Source organism: Excalfactoria chinensis, chromosome 1 (assembly GCF_039878825.1).
Source record: "Excalfactoria chinensis isolate bCotChi1 chromosome 1, bCotChi1.hap2, whole genome shotgun sequence".
Lineage (NCBI taxonomy): Eukaryota > Metazoa > Chordata > Aves > Galliformes > Phasianidae > Excalfactoria > Excalfactoria chinensis.
The window spans coordinates 80,433,841-80,459,190 of NC_092825.1; the positions used below are offsets into that span (position 1 = coordinate 80,433,841).

At 40.8% G+C, this 25,350-nt stretch overlaps 2 protein-coding genes across 6 annotated transcripts in view; one reads left to right on the plus strand and one right to left on the minus strand.

Annotated features, from left to right (window-relative positions):
* The window catches only part of CMSS1 (cms1 ribosomal small subunit homolog), a 222,109-nt gene that overhangs the window by 49,624 nt on the left and 147,135 nt on the right, over positions 1–25,350 (minus strand). The gene's annotated exons all lie outside the window — the stretch shown is intronic.
* Positions 1–25,350, plus strand: part of FILIP1L (filamin A interacting protein 1 like) — a 192,349-nt gene that overhangs the window by 21,692 nt on the left and 145,307 nt on the right. The window lies entirely within an intron of this gene.

A 25,350-nucleotide genomic window follows, 5' to 3' on the forward strand; every position in this document is an offset into this window, starting at 1 on the left:
TTTTTTTACTGTTACTATTTCTACATGCAAATGGAGTTAGAACACATTCTCTTAGTGACCATGTAATTTAAGTAGTCTATTATTCAGTATTATGTCGGATCAACATATTGCAAAACCTTAACCTTCATCTCAGTTCACTCTCCCATCCTACCTCCAGTATGGTTTAAAATAAACACTATATGTAATTCCTGAGCTTTAAAAACAGATAACATAAACGCTATTGCATTCAACTCTAGAGAATCGTACGGCATTTATGAACTGTCCAAGGAATCTCCTGACAGGATAATATGTAAGACTTTAGTCCCCAAAGCAACATTTCTCAAATGACCTCAATCCTAAAAAGTTACCTAAGTTGCATCAAAGCTGTTCAGACGTGTTGTTGCTGGCATCAGCTCAAGTTCTTTTAAAACACAGTTGAGATGTACAACAGAGAACAGTGAAGTCAGCACATGTGAAGGATTTTTAGAAGGTGCCTGTAAGAAAAAGCAAGGCAGAACTTGTGTGTAAATGGGAGTCTCCTCTTCACTTGCAAATTGCTCAGCCATTATGCTCTTCCAAGTACTGCGTCTCTTACCCCTTAGCTGTGTTAAGATGCTACTGATTGAGGACCGAGATACACGTTAATACACAACCTGCCAGAGGTGTGTGGAAAATCCTCATCAAAGAAAGAAATTCCTCGCTGTTATTACAGAGTGTAAAAAGCTACCAAATGCCCCAGAGCAGGATGGCTGCCTCTCTGGAATGCCACACTTCGCAATACCATCAGCTCCAGGTGAACTATATGGGCTCTCCACACTATCTCCATCTTTCAATAGTGGCTTTGAACCAAGAATTTTACTATTGAAGAACAAGTACGGAAGGGCTGAATCCCAAGATAAGTAAGCAGCAGGGCTGACCTCATAAGCCATTCCCTAGGGCATACCATTGGGATTACATGGGGTTCCTGGAAACTTTATATGAATAACAGACATTTGAGGTTTTGCCATTCATAGGCAGGAAGTAAACAATGTTTAGCAGGAATTAAACACACTTGTTAGTCAAAGAAATTTAAAACACAGAAAACACATACAGATCAGGCTGGGGTTAAAGTAGTGCTTAGACCCAATACAGGAATGCAGCAGGAGCAAGTCATGGCAAAAGCCACCCATGTAGCTGACGTACATGTGCATACTTGTGATTGTTTACAGAACTACAGGCACAGTTCTCTGACACTCAAGAAACATGGTCACTGCATTAGAAAAATAAGAATTACAGAAGCACACAAGAGACACTGAGATCCACTCTCAGAGGATTTAGCAGGAAAAAATACACAAAACCCTCCAACAAACCTTTGAAACAAACAACCCACTTCAGTGGGTAGAGAAGTCAATAAGTACTTGTGAATATCTTCCCATCCTACTAAAATGCCCTGCAAAGAATAAGCAAAGTGATCGGTTGAGCATTTTGGCTTTTGTCTGCTTTGAGGTCCCAAACAGATCACAAGTCTCATTCCTAAGTTTCCCATTTGTACATGGAAGAAATCTACTCTATATTTTAAGTACGTCCATTAAGCAAATGGTAACACTGATTACTATCCTTCTAATTTGCTGCAGTCTTGATAGGGTAACTTGCTGGATAACAAAAGTGTTGAGAAACATCAGCAATACAAAAGATAGATGTGATTGGCCTAGAATTTGTTTCCTATTACAGCAGAAAGCCGTGACCATATACTGAAATTTCTTCACATTTTTTCCTGCTGCACTAACCTCAAGGTCAGGTACTTTAAAACACCAGCACCTCAGCTGCAACATTAGGATCAACAGTTGGAGGTGTTTGGCATAATTCTCATTTTGCATGCCACATCACAAGCTTACATGGACCACATGAACAATTCAGAGACAATATGGGTCCTGTACTGGGCCCTTGCCATTTTGACTGCTGGTAAACCCCACTAATTTCAAACTAAATAGAGCTCAAATAATGGATCATCACTCTTGTTTTTCACTGCCTTAACAGTCAGTCTTGAAATGAGTTAAAATCAGAACAATACTGAACCAGCAGAACATCAAAGTGAGTATGCCAAGGGAAATATTTACTTTTCTCCTTTGCTTGATTTAAGCTGGGTTAGGGTGCCCCCACATATATAAATATATACTTAGTAAGGCACACGTTGCTCAAAGCAGCTGAGGAAGACTGAATACTCATCTAGTATACTGAGGTCCATTTTTTGTGTTTTTGTCCTTAGAGACACAGTAACTACCAAAGGAGAAGTACAATACTCTGTGTTTATACGGTGTCTTCTGTCAGTAGAACTCAAAGAGTTACGATGTACTTTTTAATGCATTTATCAACAACAAATCCATAGCACTGGACTTGCAGCGACTTCAGGTTTCTGATCAGTCTGACCTCATGTAGCTAAAGCTTCATCCTCAGCTACTATGAAAAAATGTTCTTCTTGTAGCCAAGCTGCACTACATTGAGATCTGGATATTATACTAGTGCTTGGACCGCTTGACTTCAGAAAAATCTGGAATTCAGTGAAAAAGCTGATGGAACAGAAATGCTCAGGTAGCACCCACCCCACCAGGGCTCTGAGAACCTCCCAGCTCTGAGTGCAAACATTACAAAACTTAAACATTCCTACTTGGATCTGCAGAAGAAGAGACGATCAGTCCAAGCATACCCTAAGGCCAATCTGTTGTTCCACCTCCCTGGCTTTACAGTCCTAAATAGAATTGCAATAAATCCCAGCTCAAAGCAGGGGATTGAAAATTCAGCATACTAAAAAAGTTGTTCTAATAATATGTTCTGATGTCTTAAGAGGCAGATAAAAAACATGAATATATATATATATATATAAAAATAATTGCTTATATATATATATATATTAACAATTAGGTTCTAGGGATTGTGATCTCACATATGAAAAAAGAACAAATTAAACCAAAGCCCACGGATTTATGTCTACTCACATGAAAACACAACACGGTGTTCAAAAAAATACCTTAAATCTTAAAATCCCCAGATGCAACTTCTGTGGCCAACGTCTATATTAGCCACATGTGCATTATCCTGAAAGGAGGTTTCAATTATTTTTACAGTGAGATAATATTCCCACGACTATCTTAAAGTCTTAGTAGCATATAACAATTAAATTTCATTCTTGAGAAGACAATGGCTAACATCTGCGACTTCGAATCTATACAAGAACTAGCAACTTTCTCATTTCTTTTTTTTTCCTTGAGAACAGTGACATCTCTCTGACTTTTCCCCACTACCATAAAGTTACTGACAAGCTACAGACAAGAATTTGAGAGGAAGCAGGGAGAAATCTTCTCTGAGGCCAAGTGCAAACTGGAAGTTTTGTGCCTTGCCAGTTGTAAGAAAAATGGGAAACACAACACCTCATTTTGTAATAAATTACCAGCTAACACACTTAGCAGAAGGAAACCCAGCCTTCACCAGCCAAATCTGACTTTCACTCAGTGAACTAAAAATATATTTGCAGAGGTTTGTTAATATGGTTGACCTCAAAATTTGGAACTTTCTTCCTTCCAGATGCAAAATAGCTCAAGACTGCATTTTCAGAGCAGGATCCAAAGGCCCCTCTACCGTCTAGTCCCTACTGAATTTAATCACCGAGCATTAGTGAATACAGCCAATCCTAGAAACTAAGAAAACACTGTTATCCCCACTTCTGGATATAAAATTGAGCAATTAGTCTCTTCTGTGCTTTCTATTGTATCATTTACAACACTGCTATGCAAGGTTTAGAATACTACATGATGCCAGCACTGAGCTTCATGTACTCTTCTGGTGTTTGAGCCTAATAATTGAAGGAAAGAAAATAGCGTAGTCATAAGACTTGGATCAAATGTACTGTTTTTTCTTGTTTGTTTTTCTTTTTTCCTTCTCTCTTTCTTAAGATTACATTAACAAAATAAAAGAGACTACACATATTTTGTAATACAAAGAAGTGCAGAAAAAAATACCACGAAGGTGGCTATATTAAAAAGGCTTGTTTTGCCAGAGGAAAGCAAGAAGCTGACATGCACTAACCAGAAACACCACTACAGGTCAAGCCAATCTTCCATATTAATCTGCTAAGTCAAACTGCAGTATGATTTATCGGAGTTGGGATCTAAAGAAGCAGCATTTCAGGTTGTTGGGGGGTTTTGTCACCATCATGTTTTTAAACAGAAGATGTCAGTGGTCAGAAACTAAGTATTTGCATGGACTGTGTCATTTATCATGCCATAGCTCTGTGTAGGAAATCATACAAGCCACATTCCTTCCAGGACTTCCAGCACCAATAGTAATGTCCTCAGACCATCTTCTGCACAATGGATATGTGATTAAAACAACTGCTTTGAAATAAGAACAGTGACATCTTTCTGAGTCTTCCACAATATCATAAAGTTACTGACAAGCTACAAACAAGTATTGGTGGATCACAACAGTTTCTTTAAAATGCACAGTCCTCTAAATATCCTTGTAGGCGAATAGGCAGGAAGGTTAGCTGCGTTTGTGTATAAAAAAAAAATTAACACCAGTTAATAGAAAAATCACACCCCCTTTCTTCTCCAAATGAGAGTTTCACCTTCGCAGTGACACTATAAGGAACGCTTGCACGCCTAACCTACCTGAAATAGGGTCCAGCAGCACAGTAAAAAGAGCAGGAAGTGAATCCCACCTGATGTTCTTTGCAACAGTACTTTGAAGAGATGTGGATCTTGTTAGCCACTCTGCAAACCTTGAGACTGGAAATAGCCATTTAGAAAAGCTACTGGAGGGTTATCTGAATTCATGAAAGGAATAAATCCAAATGCCCATCGGCAGTTCTAACAAATTAATAGTAATGTACAAATAAATGACAACCTGTCGCTCAATCGGACCACCTCCAAGCTGAAACAATAGTACAGAAGGGCCTTTTTAGCACGGAAATGCAGAGCAATGTACACTCCCACAGCTTAAACCTGTTGTGGGTGGCTAAAAAATACACACCTACCTGCAGAGTGGAAGATCTTAAGGCAAGAACATTAGTGCTCAAGAAGAGAGCAGGGGAGCAAAGGAAGCCAGTGTCATTTCCTTACAGGACATGGAACTTAATACACTTTTAAAGGCAGGTAGCTCAGGAGAAGAGTTGCATGTGGGAAAATGGCTGCGTAAAGGGGGCATGCACAGACAGCAGGTCAGAATCAACCTCTTCAGATTTCTCCTTTAAACAGAAACAAGTCTCCCTCAAAAATTGAATCCTCTTCAGAACAGAAAGGATCAGTCAATCTTGCATCCATTTTCTCATGAGAACTTCCAATACCCAATAAAGGTAATGCATATTTATCCTGTTTCTCTCAGAAGTGTCACCAGATTATGCAGAAACTGAAGTATAATCTGTAGTTAGAGGCAAAGATGATGCATTTCTACATATGTATTAGCCTAGAAACTGACTGCGTAACTCCGATTCAGAGAAGCAAATCTCTGTATAGATGTGGGACTGAACTGAAATGAGAAAAAATAAACTTTTCCAGACTAAAGATACACATTTTAAAATCCCAGTTATGAACCTGGAATATTTGGCTGACAGGAACCTGACTGTGGGAAATATGGAAAACCACCATGCCAGGCTTAACCAGCACAGCTTGTAGGGTCCCCAGGAATGTGCCAGCTCATTGCCCTGAAGCCACTGAACAAGACTTGCCAAGAACAGGAATCTAAACAATGCTGTGGGAGCATGGCTTACCAAGAGCAGGGTTTCTTTAGGAGTGCAGACAGCTGATTCCCACAAGAACTGCACAGAAAGTTGGGTCAGAGGAGTCACAGAAAATGGTTGAGCTGACAGGCAAGGCTCCACTAGGCACATGGAAAACAAGTCCTGCAAAACTAGGGCATGATGAACTTTCACTGGATAGACGACAGTATGCAGTGAGATACGGGTATGCGAGATCACCTACAGGGAGCGTGCCAGTTGCTTTAAAAATACTACTTTATTCCCTTCCAGTGAGTCTCCATGGTGGAGAAACGCAGCTTCCATTCTATTCTGTCTGAGCAAGGAGCTACTACAAGGTTCTAATTGGCCTCAGTGGGGAATCCCTCATTAGTCACCACAGTTTGCTATGAAGCAGAGGTACTTTCTGTGGATGGCCAAACCACAGCGATGAAACAGATTTCTTCAAGACTGAGAGATGTGAAGCAATCCCCTGCCACAAGAAAGATACTATCAGCTACTGTCATCATCCTGCGTTTTCATTTGTGAGTGAAGATGCTTGTTCTGACCACTTCTGTGTCAAAAAAAGAGGAAAACGACCTGCTGAGAAGGAAGCTTTGGATTTTCTCTCGGCATTGCACTCTGGCCTTGGGCTCCAAACTCTGACATACCACATGTAAGCAGATTATGATCCTCACACAGCAGACAAGGAGGTGCATCTTCTCAGGAAGGAACAGAGTTCTCAGAGATTGCATGTGGCTACACAGCTAAGCTGCATAAAAAAATGAGTGGCTGGAAACTGGGCTATCCCAATGGAACAGAAATGAAATGCTACAAAGACTTAAAAGATATAGTTCACAAAAGAAGTGACATTAATTAGAAAATTCAAGAAATGCTAGCTGTGATTCTTTGAAGAATTCCTCCAGGCATTTTGATCTGGGAGGGCATGTTCAAAGAACTGTTAGCAAGCAATAGTTTTATCCTATACTATACTACTACACTTTACTTTTAGTGGAGGCAGGAAAGAATGAGGAGAGTTGCAGATCATGAAGTCATTATGGATACGAGACATCAGGGGAACAGAAGGAAAACGGATGGACTAAGTATAGCCACCGACAGAGGAAGCAAGTTACACAGAAATGAAGCACCAAATGACACCATTTTGTATTATTATGCATAATTCAGATTAAGGTATTCCCTTCAGTCTGAAGAACTTACTCCAAACCAAATCCAAACCCAGAAAAAGTAAATATAGCAAACAGTGCAAAAAATAGCCTTGACACAAGCAAACACCAACAAAACAACAGAAAAATGAATGTTTGCCCTATATAAGCCAATGACGTACATTTAGATGGCTCACTTGCTTGATTACAAGGCTACGCCGTGTTTTTATATACGTCTCACTTAAAGCACAAATTGGGAAACACAGATTCCCGCACAAGCTGTTTCACTCTACTTTTTACTTGCTTAGACACCTCTACCATAAAAAGGGTAGCTGAGTTTGCAGATAGACTTGATCTGATTCCCAACCTAGAACATAAACTAGGAAAAACCCTTCAGAGCTGGCTCCCAGTGGCATTCTCTGAGCACACCCAGGGACAGCTGCAAAAGCCCACCACTGTTATCAGCCACATAAAAATGAGGTGGGAAGAAAAACATTTATGTAAATTACTTTATTTCTACATTGCACCCATAGAAGTAGTAAAGGAAGAGTCTTCATAACGACACGCTGAGCACAGATTGCAAGCAAATCAATCTGCTCAGTTCTGCAACTGTACCACTCTGAATCTCTCTGTAATCTCTATTAAAACTGATTGGACTTTCTTCACAGCCTCTCACCCGAACATGCCAACTCTTCCCATCCTTTAGCTAGCCCCAACTGCTCACACCCCTCTCACACATAGAGGTGATGAGCTCTGCTGGCCTGCTAGGGGTCCTCTCTATTCCTCTGACTTACATAGGGATTTTTCTCTTAGCACAAGGAAATTCTAAAGCCATTACACACATTTGTGGCTAAATAGAAAAAAAAAAATCAAAAAAAATGAACCAACACAGCAGTTAGATCAATTACATTTCATTCCAGTGACTAACAAGTTCTTTTGTATTGTGTTTTAAAAGTAAATGAATAACAGGACTCACAGTCAAGCGAAGCACAGAAAAATATTTAATGTGACTTTCCAAAGTACTGTGTTTCTCAAGCTCTGTCATCATGCAGGAGATAGAACATGGCATTACTAATGGTTCTCATGTGTAACCACAGTGACACTATAAGATAAGTTACTAAAAGCCTTGCGGGATTCGCCTATAATTCTAGGTAAAGAACATTTTAAAAGTATTTCCCTGGCCAGTGTCTGACGTTGCATTCCAAAACTGAAGTGCAAATTTCACAGCCCCCAGCAATGGCAGAGTGCAGAATAGCTGAGATCCGCTGTCCTTGCAGACAGTTTTTTGTATTTTGCTTTCCCAACAATAAAAATGTCACAAGAACTGCTGGCAGGTTGGAAGGAGGTCAGCAACACGAGTGTCAGGGGCTTTTTATTTCCTTTCTTTTAGACTCCTTGGGGAGTCTAGTAATCAAAACTTAGTGAAGTGCATAAGTATGTTGTGTAACAGGATTGTTAGATCTGTTGGCTTCATATTAAAAAGGCTATAAAACACAATTCCTATTATGGATATTTCTTGATGTTTGGTAGTAAGTCATGCATTCCCATTACAGATAGTCATCTTCATCCTCTTGCTGCTGAGATTTCTCATTAAAAAGCATTGTTGCAATACTTCCATAACCTTCCTGTAACTTGGTATTTTACTTTAGGGGAAAAAATGTAACAGAATAATTAACATGTTTATCAATTCCGCTCCTCTTCATTAATGCCAAAACAGCTGGAAGGGCTGAAGCATTAACTACTTGCTTGCTTTGACTGCCACACTGGGAGAGTGTTTGACCCATTTCTAGAATATCATCAGTAACAGAAACCAGAATCCTCCTGCAATTCTATCCACAAAGATGTGCTTGAACAGCCAGCACAGACTTGCAAGAACATCCAAGACAAAGATTTATCTTCCTAGAGACGTGTCAAATAATATCTCACCACTGATTTCCACAGATGGAACAGCAGTCAAAATGGAAGCAGACTTCGCATTCACTCTCAGATGATGCTTACACAAAGCTCAGTAAGCTTGAGGTACAAAGTTCTCTGTATCTGCATCCCAACTGCATGAGGAATGCCTCATCTTTCCTCTTCTAATGTGCCTGAGAAGTGGGATCAGCAGAGACAATCCTCCCAAAGCTTTCCTCAACAAATACTAAATCTCTTTGGAGAACTTTTTATTTATAGTAACCCACCCACTGCAGACTACTGTCAATAGCCAGCAAACCATTTTCCAAGCTTCATCGGTTTAACTCAGAGAGGAATCCAGGCCAAGGATCATAAATACCATAAGCCAAATCTAAGTCACATTGCATTACATGGCAAACTTCCTATCAATTCCATAGGGACCAAAGTTTAATTTCTTGTAACTGAAACTTCTCCATTAAAAATCAGAAAAGGAATCTGAGACCGAACTGACTCAAAAGTATTTTGAACAGCTAGAAGGGATGCTCTAAAAGTAATGCCTCCTATTTCATGATGTTGGCCCACAGCATCAGAGGTGGACATAGGTGGTATGGGAGTAGAGGAGGAACCTTCCCATCAGTACTCCCTTATGTGTTGTTACTATGTGACAGATGGCAGCAGAGGGGCAGTCTGACAGAATGGTATCTGACATGAAAGTGTGGAAGAAACAAAGGTGTGTCACCAAATTCCCCCTTGAGGAATAAAATAAGTAAAATAAAATCACCCCCACTGACATTCACTGATGTTTTCCTTGCTTAATGTTTCTGGAGACCAAACAGTGGGTGTGAGCACAGTGAGATGGTAGGTAGTACATCTCAGCAGTGGCAACAGCGGGGCACCTCCACTGATTCCACATTCTCATTCCCATGATACTTTACAAGTTTTAACATCAGTATAATGTAACCTATGTAACAGACTTCTCTCCAAAAAACTATCTCAGTGTGCCTTCCATCAAGGAGAAAACAGCAGAAAAACATACATTATCAATACTGATGGTAACTCCATGTCATCTATGTGGGACAGGTTTTTAGATCTCTCTGTAAGAGAAGCAGTAACTGTGAAGCTGATACCCCAAGTAACACAGCAGAAGCACTGAACATAAAGAGGATTTGTGATCTGCATTCACCTAGGGCAGAAATAACAAAACAGAGCTACTCATTTGTTAGAAGGGTTTCTGGCTTCCTTTTCAAGCCCAGAAACTGTTCATTCAGTGCAGTTGAATACTGCCTGTTGCCTCTCATTCTTCAGGTAACGGGAAATAAAAGTAGCCACATTTTAAACTCACAGTGTGACCTCCTAGCTGATATATAACCACCAACAAGAACTGTCTCCCAGCTATGAAAAGGGAGATGGTGGAGAAAAGCTGTATGTTAAGGAGATGGAAAAATGTCACCAATGGCAGCATTTCCCTGCTCATGCTATGATTTTCATCCCACTGATTAAGTCATGTAATAAACAGAGTGGAACTGAATAGATGCATATGCTGCAGTTACTTTTAATGACAAGGAAATTTTGATCCTGAGAGATGTTAAAGGAACATGGTTTTGACTACGCAGGTGAGGAGCAATATGTTTCTGAAGCATTCACACTGCAATTGCTGCACAGACCCTGCAGCAGCCTCAAGCCAAGAGCTGGTCCTCGGCCCAGTTCCCATCCTCCTACAACCCAGGTGCACTCATCTGGTAAATCCTTATGCCCTCGCCAGGCTATTGGCCTCAATAAGCTCCAGGCAGAACAGATGGGGACCAGGGAAGCAACACCTCATAAGAAGCAATTTGATTTTTAGGTGACTTAGATAAGCTGCAAGAAGCCCAGAGAGTAGATTCTTCTTCTTTAGCCTACACCAAATAAAATGGGAAAAAGAAATCTGCTGAGCACGTCATCAACCTCAGTAAAACTTCATACAACATGCTCTGCTGTCACTACTGGACACTGGTTTTATACAGAGTCATGCTTCATCCTGAAGTGTTTTTGCCCTAAACAGTCAGCCAATGCTCATCTCTCTAAGCTGATGCAAGCACAGTCCCAGGTAAACTAAAGGTTCAAGTGTTGCTTACGTGCCTCCTGTAATCCAGCTCTGCTATTTTATAAGTTGGTAAAGGTGAACAGGGAAAGTGTAAGACATGGAAAGGAATAAACCAGATACTTTCAAGTTACCACCTAAAAACTTAGTCCACAGGAGAGGGAGTGGACCTTTCACAGTCTGGTGAAACAACATCATTTATGATGTGGATGCTGGTTGCATGTCTCCATGACTACCCGGAAGATGTGCTCAGTCTGCAAGGGCTTCCACAAACTCAAAGATGAAAGAACTGAAGAAAGACAAATTTGATGAACATTTTTTCCTCATTACTAATTCTGATGAAAGCCCCAAACAGCCTTAAGCCAACTCCTCATTTTAATAGGCATCTGAAAAAAGACGACCAGACAAGATTATAACCTAAAGCAAACTAACTGTATGTAAAGTCAGGCTAAAGCACACATATGCCACATTATTTCTTGAGGATGAATAACAACTAGATAACTACGCACAGGTTGAAGCAGTGGTGGGCACGGTCATTAACTCAGCCCTGACTCTGCTTTCCTGACATTACAACAATTTAATGCAGCAGAGAGTACTGGGAGAAGGCATGGTCTTGCTAATCCAAAACCCAGATAGCCATCAGTTAAATAAGAGATGACTGTATAATATAGCAAGGAGTTAACCCATTAAACACGCTATTAAAGAGCTCCCTCCTGAGGGACTGCTCAGTCACAATTACAAGAGCACAATGAGATCACAAAATTATAGGGATTGGAAGGGACCTCTGGAGATAACTTAGTTGAACCCCTGTGCTACAGCATGTTCCCTAGAGTAGGTTGCACAGGAGAGCATCCAGCCACATCTTGACTATTTACAGAAAAGTAAACTTCACAACTTCTCTGGACAATCTATTCCAGTGCTCTATCATCCTCAAAGTAAAAAAGGAGGCCCTCACATAGCCACTGAGTCAAACGGGATCTCAGGTGTTGCTTCAGGTACCTAATTTAATAGTACACCTGTAAAGACATGCTTCAAACTGTCACTGTTCCAGAGGTCAGAGCTTACAGATTCCATACAATCCATCATCAAAACACTGCAAAAGCAGCAGACAAATTTAACATCAGCACCTGATATTATTAAACAGATAACACACACTTATTAAACATTATTAAACAGATGGACCTGCACTTAGGCTTACGCAAAACCTTCAAAACAAACAAACAACAACAACAACAACAAAAAACAAACACAAAAAACCACATCATCATAACATAGTCAACTAATTTGACCTCAACAAGTGACCATGAGCGAAGTCATCTTGTATGGTATTAAAGTTAATGATGGAGATTCAATACTTCAAAACAGCAGTTCATTTTCCGGAAGGATGGAAGTTTTGTTTCCTCTAAATTCCTTCCTTCATGGTGTTTTGCAGGGTAATTTCTGTTGCCAAAGACATAAAATTGAAGATATGGATGCTAGTGCTCATTAAAAGACAAGAACTCATTCATCACCTCCCACTACTAGTTTGCCTAAATTCCAAACTAAGCTATTCTTCTCCTCCAGATTTCCATTTTGATTTGGTGACACCTTAGTAAGTAGCTGAATTTTCTCCATGCAGAATTTTCTTCTATCTTCTTTCTTACTGAATAGTCAAAAAAAGTTTTCAAAGGGAGGAAAATTAAAGCTAGAAACTTGTTCTGAAAAATTCTCCTTTAAGGAAGAGTGAGGTAGAAAGAAAACTAAAAACCAAAAAACAAAAAACCAAAATCAAGAGGCAAGAAGCAGAGAAGCTGCTTTTATTCGTAACTTTAAAAAAATGGGTCATCCACTCTATCAAGATTTTAAAATTCAAAGGAAAGTAACCATGATTAATAGAAGCTTTTACAAGAGTGGTGATGAATAAAAACTAGCCACTGGGCAAATTCTAACAAGCTAAACTGGCTAATGATCAAGGAAACGGGTGGTTGCATGCAGCTGCAAAATAAGCTGCATGTGTTATTTTAACAATATTTGGAATTCATAGACATATTTATTTACATTTTCCGCAAATAATTGCTACAAGCATGCCCATCAGGAGATAGAAGTTGTGTTTAATTCTGCTATTGGAGTATTCTGGACTCTGATTACAGCCTTATGTGGAATAGCCAAAACATAATGGTACAAGGAGGATGGAAAGTACATTAGTGGCTTAAAGACCACAATGGGATGTCACTGCTTAACTGTCAATGCTCAGAAGTGTCAGTCTGGTCACTTCACCTTCTTCCATTGCTTTAATATTAACATTACTAACTCAAGCTCCTGTTGCTCACCTGGCATTGTGCAAAACTTAGAAACATACATGAATGCCAGTCTACCATTTTTCATTAGGAGTTTTTACTCTTTATCTGCCTTTGGTTCCTCTCCTAGTATACTATAAGAAGTCCTGTGTAATCCTCATATACTCTTGCTCTGCATGCCAACGTGTGTCCCAAGGACCTCAGCAGCAAACCCTTTCTGTCTAAAATGTGCTCTGGCATCAACTCATCTGTATGGAGTTTACACTTACAGCAGCCTTGGGAAGGGCCCAGACCAGATGTCCCTTCCTTGGAGTCCTTAATTTGGGCTTTTGCCTGCCATTGTGCCCTTGTGCTCCTCTGGGCTTGTGGAACTGGGACTCTGGTGGGCTGATGGCTCCTGTTCTGCTGGCCTGGGAGGACCTAGGGCAATGTACTCATTGGGATTCCCCATTTGCCATTGTGCTCACATAACCTAACAGACATTGCTTGTGCAAGAGTGACCTAACAACCAAAATCCCCTCCTAGCTTTATTTCCCTTTTCAATATATTTTCTTTTATAATTGGAAAACATCTGCTCTTCCTATTGAGCATTTGGTATAATTTAGAGGAAGAATGAAAGGCATTTGTATCAGAAACACTAACAGAGGAACCGGGATCAGACCAAACAATCCTCACAGAAAGCATGAAAATAAATTTTCAGAAAACAGATTTTCTGAATTCCAACATCCTTCTTTTTAGAAGGAGAATGCATTAGGCACTTTTCTGCAGTCACCAACTTTGAGTTTATTAACGGTTGAAGAACTTAACATTTAGCTTAATGTTTACTCTTCCTATCTCCAGCCTGGCCCAAGCAATACTTCATGAGTTAAATTCGACACAAGAGAACATTTCAGCTGATCCAACACATCACATCAAGATAAGACAAGACAAGCATTGGATACATAAGGCTGAATGAGGCCTGCACACAGCAGCCTGATGAAATTTCAGGGACCAACTCTTTCCAAGCATGGGGAAAAAATATTTATTTGATCATTCTTTTGCCAGATGTGAATCTGGGACCTCAACTGAGCTGATGTTCCTATTTCTTTAAAGAGCCAAGAAATCTTTTAGTCTGATGCTTTTCAATTCTAAATACTAACAAATAATTTCATTAGGAATAGGCAAAGCATTGTGTCTAAAGTATAGTTCAGAAGACAGGATTTGGAAATTCAGGGATAACGAGAGTCCTATGCAAGCAAACAACAGCATTATCCTGCATTAGGCCTTACGGGCCTCAGGTACTCTGATGCCTGGTTTACGTGTGTGCCTGTGTTTCACCTTGCTTGGCCTAGGACTCCTGGAAGGAGGCAGCCCCAAGTGCCTTCCAACAATTCTCGGTCTTTTCACTTTGTTTCTTAAATGGGAAATGTATCTCCTCTTTGTTGATAGTATATAGTCTTCCTCTTTTACAAGCAGAGGCTGTTCATAGCATACCCCTCAAAGAAGTGAACTAAACTGGAAAGTTTCTGGATTTCTTTATCCCTTAATATAACGGTCTGACACTTTTATATATATATATACACACACACACACCAGCAAAACAAGAAAAAAGGGGCGATTGAAAAGAATCTCTCCTTTAAAAACAGTAACCCCCTCCCCCCCCCCCCAATTGACATACTGATTACTGGAAAGTCCATTTCACAGTTAGGACACAGCAGTGATGCAGACAAATTTCAAAATAATAAATAAGTGCAGAAAATCAACACAAGAAAGGCTGTTATGAAAGCCTTTTGTAGCAAGAATAAACACCAAATCCTAAAAAAACCCAAAACTTACAGATGATCCAAGAACACATGTTCATAACAAATACAAGAATCAGCTTATAAACTGCATGGGAATTAAGAACAAAATAACAGCAATAGTCTTCAGATTATATCTGCAATAGGAAATGGGTTACACAAGGAAAGGATGCCAACAAGCCCACCTGTCACAGCCATGACCAAGATTGGGTTGATTCTTACCCACTCAAGTTTCTGCCAACTTGAATGACACTCAAGCATACTAACAGTCAGAAAAACAGTCTAGAAACAAATGTTTTATACTTATACAGGGGAAAAACAGTCTCTTCATCTCATGGTAACATACAAAAAAGAAACAAGCCATGAGAACATACCAACGTGAAGAGGCATGACACAAATCACTAGCTCCTTCTTCCTTAAATAGCCTCACTTGGCAAAGTTTAAAGAAGTTATTGCAGAGTTCTCTGCCTGTGCAAATACCGAAGGATGACTTCAGGTTAGGAGGGTTAAGGAAACAGTTGAGAGTAGCAGTTTCATTTGTAACTACTTTTAACTCAGAGGCCCCTAAGGATTTTCCAGCAAGTACAAACTTTAAAGTAAAAGGAGGGCTTAGTTTCTTCTATCCCTTCACCTTTTCAGTGAATTTGTAGAAATCCCATATAAAGGACAGTTGATTGCTGCCACCCTCTATCCAATCTCTGTGCTCGTCATCACTGAAACTCAAAAACGTGATTTTTGATATTCTGCAATGGCACATAATACTTCTACATTTTTCTTATATCCACTGCCAAAAACTTGATGCTCTACAAGACTCTGCTAACCTAGCAACAGCTATGACTGCTTTGGTAGTTGTGGACTTCCCTCTACTCACTGTTTCCTTCAAAGCTGTGGCTTTAGACAGCTACCAGTAACTCTTAAGAATGCTACTTTGAAAGAAAAACAGACAGACAGAAACAAAAAGCAGCAAAAAGCAACACTGAAAGTCCTACTTTAAAGGACTGCTATAAAATTCTTGCTTCCTTCAATACTACCTTATACCTGAATTCTGCATGTGGAACGTGAATGGGTTTCTTCCTGAAACCCCAAACAGAACATACAGATTCTTCTGTAGTAAACAGACTAACATCAGACAGTAAAACTGCATTCTCACTTAATTTAGCTATAGGTCTCATTAAAATAACGGGTATGCAAAGCTGAAAGTCAACACTGGTGACAGTGTGTCTCAGGCCACTCTACAAATGACTAGAAACTCCAATACACTCGCAATTGTGAAAGTTACTTGAAAAAACTTTTAAGCTGCCGAGAAGTTATTTCTATTGTAGCACAAAGTAAAACTAAAGGACTATGTTACTTGATTTAAATTGGCACGATGAAAATCTCACTATAGGGGGAAAAGAGTGAAATTGTTGATATTGGCCATGGTTGCTGCTGCTGTTGTTTTGTTCATCTTTATTTTAAGAAAAGCTGCATTTTTAAATTTTTTTTTTTTTTTTTTTTTTTTTTTTTTTTAAACAGTGACAAAGTTCAGTAATGAGTTATAGCTAATGACTTGTACAGGGAATATATGTTAGTTCCTCCATCACCTGAAGCCTTTAAATCAATATTGGGCACCTCCTTAGAAGATAAGCTGTAGCTCAGCCAAGTTTATTGAGTTGTATAAAGAAATGCTAGATTAGACTCCGGGGTTTATGTTTATATAAGATTGCAACCATGACATAATGTCTCTAACTGTAAGCATCTACTAATCTATAAAATATCCAAAAATACAAAGGCCCTAGGAGATACAAACTCTCATGTATGCAAGCAAGCATGGGCTCGTACGACAGACGACCATATGGCTAATGAGAAATAATAGAACAGAAACATCAATAAGGTGAGGTATGCAAAACATGCAACCAGTATCATGCTACAAACGCAGCGCTGAAAATAAAACCTCACATCTTATAAGAGCACAAACACATCCACATAACATATCTGTCTTACTAGTGCCATGGCAACTGCAAGAGTAAACACACACACTGACATCAAAGAGAAGAAACTTCATCCAATTAAGTAACGTTGCTTATAAAGGGAACAAGCAAGAGCTGGCTGACCACATATCCATAAAAGCTGAGAATGTTTTCTGCTTCTAGAGAGTGCTCTGATGCCTTTATTAGAAGAAAAGAAAAGGAAAAAAGAAGAAAAACAAAATGTTTGTCCCTTGTTTTACAGTCCCTAAGTGCACAAAGTTAACAAGCTGAACAGATGCACACCTCAGGAACATTTCCAAATCCAACCTGTCTCATTTCCACCCACCTTAGAATTGATAACCCTAACACAAACTCCCTTACCTAGGCCCCGATCCCATAGGCTGACCTAACCTTCACACAGGCATCCGGCTCCTTGCCCTCACCCTGGAGACAGCCTGCTCATACAAATCAGCTGACAAATTCAAAATGAAACAGCTAAATCTGCCCGGTCAGGGATTACCTTGCATTTCACCACTGTCTGCCTGCTGAACTGCCTTCACAGTACTGTGACTCACTGCTTCAATTCCATGAAATGCAATGAATTTGTAAGAAATACCATGAACCATTAGATAGACCTGTAAGAACAGATTTACAAGGTTGATTCTATACTGGAAAGTAAGCTTTGTGCTGTATGTTTTACAGCACTCAGACACTGTCCCTTATCACTCACTGCTGGCCAACTCCAAAAGGGAGAGAAAAGTCCCAAAGACACAAAGTTACTAAAATTCTGGTGAGAAATCACAGCAGACAATGAAAGAAGATTATAATCAGATCACGTATAGAAGAAAAAATAGGCAAACTCTGCTATTACACACCTTGTCTGGTGACACAACACCAGCATTACTTCTGGCTAGACACAATGGCCTGGTGGAATGTATGACAGGGAGCATGGTGAAGCTTGGGTCAACGGGGAAATACAAGTAACCAAGCAGAAAAGGACACAAATCAGTAGGAAACTAACCATTATTGTTATTATTACATCATCAGCCAACAAACAACTTCAATTTACTCGTTTAACCATGATATCATTTTCTATTAACAAATTACAGCGTATATACATTCACAAGTTTTCTACAGCTGATCAAAAAACACAGACTAGAAAAACCCATCCAGAATGATGTATTACTTACAATTTCCTACAATAAATCTAACTGCCATAGAAGTAATCTTACTTATGAACTGCATCAGAAATTGAATTAACTAGCAAGCAAATGTAAGAGGGAATTAGAATTTTTCCCTTTTAAACAAGTTTCACACAGTGAAACTGAGAAGCTGACAACTGTGTACCCCACATCTTCACCATGACTAAAACGTACAAGTATGATTTAAAAGAATTTCAGAGTTTTGTGAAAACAAGGTCAGCATAGAAGCATACGTAGCTTATTGACCCACTGAAACCAATTCAAAGTAACTGCTATGCACATATTCATTCCCAATAAAGCAAGCCTGTAAGCCACCAATTGGGAAGAAAAACAGGCAAATGAATAGATTTCTGCATTTAAGAACCAGTAACAATTGAGACTACTATTGCCTACCTTGCTCACCAACTTCTAAAAAACTGTCATTTACATTTCTGGAATACCTTGCTTCTCATAACTACTCAATTCCATTCTCCAGACTAAGGGCCCCAATAGCTGCTGCTGTTTGAAGCATCCAGAACATTACTTGCATATATATTATAAAAACAGCGCTCGCAGAAGGAGTAAAGCTTTTAAAGTTTGGGGGAAATAGCTGTGGGGTTTTCCCCTTTTGAAAGCTTAAAGTTTTATGAGTGAACCTAAAGGACTGCCAGACTTCTGAAGTGACAACACATTACAGAAAAAAATTCCTATGCGCTCTGCAAATTTGAAGTCAGCCACATTTCACGACTGACATCAGGTTTTTAATATCGGCTCTAATGAAATATAATTCTCCAATGACATAGCTGTGAAGTACAGCATTCTCATTTCACTAGCTGGCGGAGAAGTTTTGGCCTTATTATTATTAGTTACGTATAGCCAAAAGCGTTCTGGGCCCTGCACAGACACATATGAAGACAAGGCCTCTTCCTTGTATCTGATGTAAACACTGAGACCACAGGGTATTGGTATTCAGCTTAACAGAAGAGGTCAGACTCATTTTCACACAGCTGCTACGGCCAAGTTGCATATTAGGACACAAGAATATGAATACAATGTGAGGGAATAGCTTGCCTTCATCTCCTCCCCAGTTTCAGTTTCACCAATCTCATTGGGTGGGATTGAATAGTTTTTACTTTGGGAGAGTTCTATTGTTTGTTTTTGTGGGTTGTTTTTTGTTGCTGTTGTCGTTTGCTTGTCTTTTAAACAAAGTATCTGCAGTAAGTGAGGAAATTCCGGCTATCAGCAGTACCCTGAGGGGAATAGAGGGCAAGCTGGGAACTAAAAATTATTAATGCTGTTTTTAAATCTGGTTCTTGTTTAAGTCACGTTTTATTATGTTAGATGAAAGAATAAGATATTTATTTTAAAAGCACAGGTACATTACAAAGCTTGTGACAGTTTAATTGCAGTCAGTACAAATCAGAATGCTCCTATTTTTGCAGATAAATGAACTATGTAACAGAGCAGCTCTCCCCTCCTTCTTCAAGCCCCAACAATCCAAGGAGCAGGAATAAGAGAAAAAGCCCAATTTCTCCACTACCCTGAGGCCCACAGCCACTCAATGGATATGAAATCAGGGCATGGCAGGCTGCAGGAGGAGAAGGAATCTTGCACTTTCAGATAGCCCAGGACAGCTGGTAGAAACACCTGCCACGAGAACTTTTATCATAATTTGATTTGGGGGATCAGCAACAAGAGCAATGTTGTACTTTTCCCTTCACCTCTGTGTCCTGCTCAATGCATATCACAGAATCACAGAATCACAGAATTATAGGGGTTGGAAGGGACCTCTAGAGATCATCGAGTCCAACCCCCCTGCCAAAGCAGGCTCCCTACACCACGTCGCACAGGTAGGCGTCCAGGCGGGTCTTGAATATCTCCAGAGAAGGAGACTCCACCACCTCCCTGGGCAGCCTGTTCCAGTGCTCCGTCACCCTCACTGTAAAGAAGTTCTTGCGCACATTCGTGCGGAACTTCCTATGCTGGAGTTTCAGCCCGTTGCCCCTAGTCCTGTCCCCACGCACTACTGAAAAGAGACCAGCCTCGCCACTATAGCTCCCACACCTCAGGTATTTATAAACCTGGATCAAGTCCCCTCTCAGCCTTCTTTTCTCAAGGCTAAACAGACCCAGTTCCCTAAGTCTCTCCTCGTAGGGGAGATGGTCCAGGCCCTTCACCATCTTTGTGGCCCTCCGCTGGACTCTTTCCAAGAGATCCCTGTCTTTTTTGTACTGGGGAGCCCAGAACTGGACACAGTATTCCAGATGAGGCCTCACCAGGGCAGAGAAGAGGGGGAGGATCACCTCCCTCGACCTGCTGGCCATGCTCTTTTTAATGCACCCCAGTATGCCATTGGCCTTTTTGGCTACAAGGGCACACTGCTGGCTCATGGCCAACCTGTCGTCCACCAGGACGCCCAGGTCCCTCTCAGCAGAGCTCCTCTCCAGCAGGTCTATGCTTGTTAAGGACATCAGCAGTGTTACTCTAGGAAAGAAACAGGCCTCACCTCACCTTCTCCTAAGATATTTAAAGGTTCTGAACACTGAGCAATAACCCCAATGTCACAGAGATCCTGACTCCCATAGGGATTCCCGTGCATGTTGTTCCAGTACAAGAGGGTATCTGAAAGGGGTCTCTCACAGTAAAGTACAAAGTGACAAACCTAGGCCTGACCTGACAAAACGTACATAAGAAGAAAAGGATAATCAATCTTCTTGCCAAGCACAAAGTGAGGGAGCCACTGCTGCTAATCTAAAAGCAGTATCTCCAAATAACAATTGCAAGTAGAAGGCCTCTAACATGGGGCTGATTCATGCACACACTGGGTGTGAGAAGGAACAAGAACCAGTATATGGCACATAAAGTTTGAAGGAGGAGGAAAAAAAGCCTCCTAAAACCACCAAGTGGGACAGATGTCTGGCAAGAATTAACATCAAATCTCACTGAGGGGCATGAGCCTACTGCATAGCTCTTGTGGTAACACCTTGTTTGATTCACAACATATAAAAGTAGTAGTTCAGTAGTAATTCCCCTTTGGACTGCACTCTGATCTCAAGTTAACTCAGGAACCATGACCCCTTTCTGTACATTTCAGAAATCCTCAAGGAATTTTGAACATGGGCCTGCAGTGCCTGAACTGCAGGCTACACACACCTGGAATTCTTAGTTAATTGACAACTGCACATCAGCTCCATGTGAGGCTATAGCAAAAAAGGGAAGAGACTGTATTTACTTTTGCTAGCCAGAAAGCTGAATAAGGAGGGGAAAGGCTGTGTAAGACATTATGGTACAGTGTGCACCAGTGGTAGTTGTTTGTCTCAGTGTTGCAGTTAATCTCCAAAAAAATAGCTGTAGAGGATGAAGTAAGTGTTATCCTTCAGTTTATCTAGATTGTTGATTAAAATTAGACTCGTCTCCAATGCTGATGGAATACAGAAGAGAAAATACAGTGCACTACCTCCCCAAAACAGTCATAAGCTTTGGTTCTCTCTGAAGGAAATCTAGAAAGAGGTGGAGGATGAATGTGGACTGGCAGCTCTGTGCAAACACACATAAGAAGTTAGGAATGACATAGCTCACATATCCTCTTAGGGGTAGTTTGAAACTCATGAGGGAAAAGTTGCCCTGCACAGCTGCTTTGCAGACCCAAAAGATCATAATCAGGACTCACCTGCTGGAGGCTTTGACTTGGTAAGGAGAGAATCAAAGCTATTTTAGAATGGTGGGATTTGACCCACTGCAAAAAGCAACATTTGTAATGGAGCACAACATCACTGCATGCGTGCTACAAACATAGCATGGTCCTTAATCACATTTCCCATATAGTGAGAAACAATCTGCATTGACCACACCCAACAAGACACTATCCAAGCATTTTTTCCACAATCTTTTACCACTGCCATACATACATACAGGTATTTTTATATATTTAAGAGCTTTCTTTCTTTAGTAGAAGACAACGTAAATCCAAAATGAGCAAAATACTCATGCGACATCCATTTCTTCAAGCACTGAAGCAATGCAAGGTTATGAAGGAGAGAAGCTAGTTAACTGGTTGCTAAAACTATCCTGAGTCCCTACCTGCAAACTCCAAAAACACTACTGCTCACACAGCACTAGAGGATTAATATGCAAAGTGATACTAAAATGGTATTAAAACTTTTACATCTTCCATCCACATAAATTAGCCCCCTCCTGCCCCTCCACAGCTTCCAGCCTCAAATATCCTGGCATAAAATGATCAGACAAAATAGGTGACTTATGTTTTTATTGGTTCCTCCAGACTATGACAACATTTCCTAAAACACAGAGCCAGGAAACCATTAATGACTGAAAAAGTGGAAAGGGTCAGGCTATTTCAAAGGGCATGTGTTTGCTAAGAAGCCTTTGTTACAGACCTATAGGCCACTTAAGATTCAATTAGTAGCAACAAAAATATTTAACGTTCACATTGTATTTCTAGCTTTAAGTACATTAGGAACTCATTTGTAACAAAACACTTCTGTGTGGTAAGAAAGAACTATCCTATTTTTACCTTACTCAGAATTAAAACTGGAAGGTTTTACCTCAGATCTTATAAAGCAGTAATTCCTCTCCAAGATCAGAAGCCCCCTCAGATCTGTATGCTCCCTCAGTCTCAGGTTCTCACTGGATGGAGAAAAGGAAATGGTCTCAAGCTTATCAACATTACAAAAAGGAAGAGGAGGTGGATTTTCTTGATTTAGCTCAGCTGTGCTGGCCTGCATTTGGCAGCATTAATCAGCTCAGGCATTTGCAGGTGTGGTCATAGATGCTTTAAGAAAGTTCTGTGGGCTTCATTTACAAGCACTAAAGCAACTGGTAGGTGAACAGAAACATACCCTGCTACATCCAGAATAGAAAGAAGGATCCTACAGTGGCTCTAAAGATCCTTGTTGTTGTCAGGCATGTACTATACATACATACATACATACATACATACTTCTTTCCCTAAAACGGGTGTGCAAAGCAAATTTCAACCCAGTTGAGTGCTTTAACCTCCTAAGAGAAGTATAAGTCATTGTGCTGACACCAAGGCAAGAATCCCGCTTATTTGTCGCATCTCAAAGCACCACTACCCTACCACATCACCACACCATAGGTAAAAATCCCACTATTGCACAGCGCCATCTCCTGGGCAAGCAAGACTGAAGAAACTCCCGCCTCCCCTCTCACAGCGTCCAATGTTTCCACGTTTCCTTCACCTCTGCTCGCAGGAACACAAGCAATGAATTCCCGAGAAGAAAAGCAGGTTGTTTACAGCTCCCACCGTGAAACACGAGACTCAGCTGCCTGCTCTGGAGAGAGGCAGTATGTGTACAGGCAAGCACCGTGTGAACCCATGGGAATAAGTTTGCTCTGGATTGCTGGCTAATCACAAATTAGCAATTAGGGCTTCCTTTCAACATCCAAACAGGAAATGGGAGTGGAGGAAGTGAAAGCTTAATAATTTCTTGTATGCTAAGAAGTTACACGAGCCACTCCAAGAAAAAAAAAAAATGTTCTTAAGTGAACTTAAGCCTAGCACATTGTCTGCCCAAGTGGCAAGCATTTATCTTCAAAACCAACCTGTGCATCTTGGAAAGAAAGCACTGATGTAAACATTTCATTCATCACGGCTTAATTTTCAAGAGAATTGAACATCAAGCTATAGAATAAACCCAACCTCAGCGCAATCACAAGTGCTGAGGTTATGATACTGAACCAAGTCATTAAGCCTGCCATCTCTATAGGAGATGTTCAACAAAGAACTAGGATAGAAGGGCTAACTTTTTATATAGATCCACAACAGCCTCTAACCAAGGAGCAAGAAAACAGACAGTGTGTTAGGTCCATTTCGTTCCACTGTCTTTTAGGGCTACTGTTCATACTGGCCCTGTATATCTTACAGTGCCTACCTGATCACACAGCAGAGGGAAAGCTGGGGAAGAAAGTCCCTAATGAGAATCCTAAAGGGCCTGAATCACAGAATCACCAAGGTTGGAAAAGACCTACAAGATTATCCAGTCCAACCATCCACCCATCACCAATAGTTCTCACTAGACATGTTCCTCAACACAATGTCCAAATGTTCCTTGAACATCTCCAGGGTCAGTGACTCCACCACCTCCCTGGGCAGCCCATTCTATTGCCTGACCACTCTTTCAGAGAAGTAGTATTTTCTAATGTCCTGCCTGAACCTCCCCTGGCGCAGCTTGAAGCCATTCCCTCTAGTCCTACCACCAGTTACACGAGAGAAGAGGCCGACCCCCAGCTCACTACAACCTCTCTTCAGGGTGTTATAGAGAGCAATAAGGTCTCCCCTGAGCCTCCTCCAGGCTGAACAATCCCAGCTCCCTCAGCTGCCCCTCATAAGGCCTGAGCTCCAGACCCCTCACCAGCTTTGTTGCCCTCCTTTGAACACGTTCTAGGGCCTCCAGGTGCGGCTTCACCAGAGCTGAGTACAGGGGGACAATCACTTCCCTGTTCTGCTGGCAACACTGTTTCTGATGCAAGCTAAGATGCCATTGGCCTTCTTGGCCACCTGGGCATGCTGCTGGCTCATGTTCAGCCAAGCATCAATCAATATCCCCAGGTCCATTTCTTCTACACAGTCTTTCAGCCACTCTGCCCCAAGCATGTAGAGCTGCCTGGGATTGTTGTAGCCAAAGTGCAGGACCCAGCATTTGGTCTTGTTGAACCTCATCCCATTGGCCCCAGCCCAGCTATCCAGCCTGTCCAGATCCCTCTGTAGGGCCTCACTACCCCCAGAGGGATCTGGACAGGCTGGATAGCTGGGATAGCTGAAGGAGCAAAGGACTCTTAGGCACCTGTGCTGAATGAAGTGAGGAACACTCCTCTCCACCTTCAGACCTGTAAGATCACAGCCCCTGGCAAAAGTGAAAAGCCAACCATTACACACTCCCAGCTTTGCGCTATCTTCACTGAAGGAGAAGAAAAAAAGCTTTACACAGTTGTTGAGTAATACTCAAGAGCTCAAGATAGATAGATCAAAGGCCAATCTCTTGGTTGCCTGAAGATATCTAAGACAGATTGCAGACAAAGAAATAAGATGACATATATGGGTGGATGCAGACAGATGTTCTGAAGGAAAAAAGTGCTCTGGGAATACAAGGTAGAACACCACATTTTCCAGGGATCCTTTATGGATGTGCCAAACAAATAAACAAAAAAATCTTGAACATTGTAAGACTCACCTATACAGAAAACAACCATTTAAGTAGGCTGAATGGAGAACAGAACAAAGGCAAAAGGATCTGAAAACCACTCCTATCATATTCTGTCAAAATATCTACTGGCGTTACTCACTAACTCTCATGGCACAAACAA